Source organism: Geospiza fortis, unplaced genomic scaffold, assembly GCF_000277835.1.
Source record: "Geospiza fortis unplaced genomic scaffold, GeoFor_1.0 scaffold200, whole genome shotgun sequence".
NCBI lineage: Eukaryota > Metazoa > Chordata > Aves > Passeriformes > Thraupidae > Geospiza > Geospiza fortis.
The window spans coordinates 4,961,723-4,966,604 of NW_005054353.1; positions in this window are offsets into that span (position 1 = coordinate 4,961,723).

Consider the following 4,882-nt stretch of genomic DNA (forward strand, 5'->3'; position numbering starts at 1 on the left):
GACTCACCCAGCACAATGCTAGGGCAGTGTGCCCTCAGCTGAGCACGATCTGTTCCCATCACATGGATGTCTTGCCACCAGGTCAGAAGCATGAATGAGCTGCAGCAGAGGGGCATTGAAAACCTCAGTGCTGAGCAGCCTGAAAGCAGCAGAGCTTTGTAGGTGGCGTGTCTGACTCTCACACCCATGTTTCACTAGCAAAATGAATAATGATGTCATATTTTCATTCTGTTCTGTAATAAAAATCCCAAATAAACTTGATTGGTATTCTAATTTATTAGAATTTTATCTATTGCTTTTTAAGCTAAAAGCAGCCCTATTTTTAATTGCAGATTATTCAAGACTCAAAAGGTAGGGAGGAGAATGCCTTGGCTACAAAACAAGGTGATCCCTTACTGAGCCATTGTCACTACTGTAGCCCCCCAAAATTCTTTTTTTCTTTTCTTTTTTTTTTTTTTTGTGATAATAAGGTATTTCAACTCATCCTATCTTTGTGCAATAAATGAGCTATTGCAGTTCAGTTCTACACTACAGGCAAACCTGTCAGCTGGTAAAATGAAATATTTCTATTTTTTTTTTGTTTTACTGTCTCAAGAGACCTTCCTTTGAAGAAAGCAAACTCCACCACCTGCAGGCTAACTGTCAGGATGCCATAAGTCAAAGAGCTTTTGGCAAGTTGTGCAGCATCCCTCTCAAAGCACATGAAAAGGAGTGGAGGTTGATCATCTACTCGTTAAAAAAGGGAAGTAGGGGAAGGGAGAAGGGAATTTCTTGATCATGTTGAAGTTCTGCGAACAAAATGTGTCATTCTCTTTAACAAGGACTTTCATTTGTCCCCAGGCTGTCAGCAAGCTGGCCAGACTGCTGAGTCAGATCAAATGTCATCTCAAATGATCAGAAGTTGTGTTTGTTCACGCTCTCTGTTCTTGGTTTCCCTTTGCAATGCTCTGTAACTGCTGTTTGCACAAAACTTTGTTTGGGATTTGCTTTAGTGAGCAAATGTGAAAGCGTATGTTCTTTACAGGACAGCTCAATGTCCATCACATTGCACAGCAGTAAATTAGAATAGAATAAACACAGCATGTTTAGGTAGCATACACGTCTCTGTTGTCCCTGTTAGGTAGCACACGTATCTCTGTTGTGGAGGAAATGTGCTTCCAGCTCACTGAAACACCTCCTCTTGTCACATTTTGTCTGAATTATTTCATTCATTTTTTGAACCAAGCCACCAAGGTTAAGAATACTGAGTTTTCCTGAATCTTTAGGTTGTTGTTAAATATTTCTCTGGTGTCCTAAGTGATGGATTTGTTTCTCACCTCCTACTTGCCTCCCCTGCATTCCCCAAAACATGATGAAATTTATGACCTGAACGTTTAGAGAGATGAAGGGAAATATCTCCTTATGCTTGACATGATTCACCTCTATCTTCAGCAGCAGAAGAGAACATTACTTCAAGCACTACAGGTGTACTTTGAAAAGAGCAGAACTATTTGAATGCCTTGTAGCTTCACAGACAAGTTCAATTTATTGAGAGTAGTCTGTCGTTATGCTTTTAAATGCTACATGGATGTATTGGAATACAAGAAGCAATAGAGTTTCCTCTAGAGAGACAACTGTCCAACATATCAGTGATTTTTCCATTATACTTTCTCCAAAGTATAATTGTCAGTGCTGATAGCTTGAAGCTCAGTTTATGGAAAGAATAATCTGAAATGTAAGGAAAACCAGTTGTGCTTTTCATGACAACTTGAAACCATAATGAGATGCTTCTGACCTATGATGCACCTGTGTGTGCCTTTTCTGGCCTCCATGCCTGAGAATGCTGAGTAAGAGCCTTATTAAACTGCTTGGAGTCTGTGGCTGTTTGCATGAGGGGTTACTTCTGTACTGTAGCTGTGATGAGGGCTGGAGTTTGGCAGTTCAGAATTCAGGCAGGCTGCACTGCTTATCATGCTCTTGATTCTCTGTGCCCTTTTCCTCCCTCCAAGGGCTCCACAATAATCCTTGGTGTGCAGAATGTGAGGACATTTTACAGTGTTTTTTGTTCCTGGGGAAATGTGAGTGCTAGGTCAAATGATGCTTTCAGCTCCCTCTGGCTAGATACATCGATTTAAGTGTAGTCCACTAATATAATAATTCTGAATTCATGACCCAGTGTTTTGCTCTCCTGTACAGAACAGTTACTGTTTCATAATGGCTTTTGTTGTTTTCCAAGCATACTTAAAACCCTCTGCACTATCTACTAGAATGGATGACCTTCTTTGGCTCCGAGTTCAGGTAAATTATATAACCAAACATTTCTACCCCAATTCTCCAAAAATGATAAGAGCTGAATCAACCAAGCAATGACAACAGAAACACCAAATAAACTAAGGACCCAGGATGACCTTACCCAAAACTGAAGCTGGTCGGTTTCATCCAGGATAGCAAAAAACTTTGTCAACTTTATTTTTGGGAGCTAGAAGAGGTTGCTGTTTCACCACGCTCTGGTGGTGAGGTATGCAGGGATGTGCTTCCAAGAGAATGACCAAATTTGGTAGAAAAAGAGGGCTGAATTGCCCACCTCTGCTGGCCACAATAGCTGGTGATAAGATATGCAAGAAAGGGGAAACTGAAAAAGATGAAAGCATCTTTTCTGAAGATTAAGACCCACTCGGGGCAGACTGTTAAATGTGTCTGTAGGGATTTGGTCTTGACCAAGAGAAGGCCACCCCATCTCCCAGGTTCCCTCATCTTTAGCAATCTAGAGGGAAGGAGAAGCAGATGGACTTCTGCTTGCCCTGGCAGCCAGCAGGGAGGAGAACCAGCAGGTGGAGGCTAAGCCTTGTATGGTTGAGCCTCCTCTGCAGCTGGTAGATCCAGCACTGGGAGGCCCTTGTGAAGCAGGATAGCAACAGAGAATACTTTGCAGCCCACACTCTTGCAGCCCAAGAGGGAAAGGTGTGATGAAGAGTACAGGGTAGGAATCAGACCTGGTGTTTTTCTCCATGCAGAAAACAGTAGGCAAAGTGGTTTACAAAACCAGCCAGCCAGCTTCTCTTCTGACAGTGGAAATAGAAGATCACTTAACCTGCAGCCAACTGTGCCTGATGTGTGCCCAGTATGCACCATACCTGCACTGCTGCACCCTAAGGGGTCACTGGAATGAAGGTGAGACTCAGAAACACTAATAATTTTTGCAGACAAATGAACTAACAAGAAATTTCTCTGTCTGCAATGCAGAAATGCTCTTCTCCTTTTTTTTTTTCACTTGCTCAACAAGCCAGCAGTATAAAATTGCTTTGGAAGAATGTGTTGTTATCCGTTCTGCACAGCTGTAGCTTAAAGGAGAGAAAACCCCCTGAAAACTCCCTGAAAACTCCCTGAAAACTCACAGATTTCAAAACTGGCAGGCCATGATATGGTGGAGGAACTCATTGCAGAAGGTGCACATTCTGGTGTGGGTCTCTACCCTGACCTCATGAAAAATCCTTTCATAGCAAGTGAATCTAAGAACTGACAACCGTTTCACTGAGCTGGACTGGAAAGGACTGTCTGTATCACAATAGCTGCTATGCAAATTTCTTACATTGATAAGTGTCAGGTCTTTGAAATGGAAAGAATAGATTGCTTTTTCAAGAGAGGGGAACAGAACAGCTTTACATTTTCACATTTTTGAGATAGAGGAAAAGATGTGGTCCTTTCTGCTTTCCAAAACATAGTTTAATTAGCAAATTTCTTGCACTTTTATTTTCCATTCATTAGACTAACTCTTAGAGCAACCCCTCAGCTCTTGGTGCCATACAAACATAAGGGCAAATACCTGACAGAGAGTGGCCTAAAGAGGCAACAGAGACAAAAAGTAGGACATAATATCCTCAGGTACCAAGGCACAGAACAGCTAAATCATTTACTCAGGTCATGATTGGTATGGATTAATGTTTTTTGATCTGGTTCAACTCTTAGTCCAGCACTTTATACCTACACATATTATGTACAAATTGACAAAAATGCTCTTGTTAGATTAATTTAATATGATGAACAAGTGAGATTTAATTGTAAGATTTGGGACCAGAAGTATCATTATTGCCAGATCATTTTTTTTCTATTGGCATACTGTAATGGGACATAGTCCTGAGCAGTCATACATTTGTCAGATATTATCATAAAAGCTGCTTTTGTGATTAGCACCATTCTTCTTAAAGCAAGGAAAAGTATTTCAGCCACAGCTATTCTTTTCTAGGAAGCAGAACATTATAAAGGATGTGTCTGTCTTATCCTCCTGTGAAAAGTCAGTATTATATAAAACAGGGACAAATAAAATTTTAAAAAAAGTAGTGCTTTTTTTAAAAAGTAATTATTACTTAGGTGGATTTTCAAAAGCATCTTACTAAGGCAAAATAAAATTAAAATAACCAAAGCTATTTGAATATTCAAAACCAGTGTTCACAGTCTCTTCTGAGTTATATAAGAGAGCACACTAAGAGAAGGAAAGCACAGTTTATCTGAGAAAACCTTTTTTCTCTTTGCCATTTTTCCTTCTACTTTTTTCTTCTTTCCAATGCCTTTTTCAGTACTATCTCTGATACTGAGTTGAATGCTGACGAGTCAATACTTGAAATAAATATATATGAATATATATCTATATATATTATAGATGAAATTTGTCACCACCTCTGACTTTCCTGGATGGAAGCTGAGAAGTTTAGCAAGGTCTGTGGTTTTTTGATGAATTATAAAAAATCAAAGTCTCACTGAATGGCAGCACAACCTTCAGGTGTATCAGCCTCAGTTTCATAATACCAGCAAACTTGCTGAGGGTACATTCTATCGGTTTGTCTCTCTTGTGCTAAAATTTGTCTTGTCTAGCAAGTTAAAAATAAAACCACCAAATCAGGAAAAA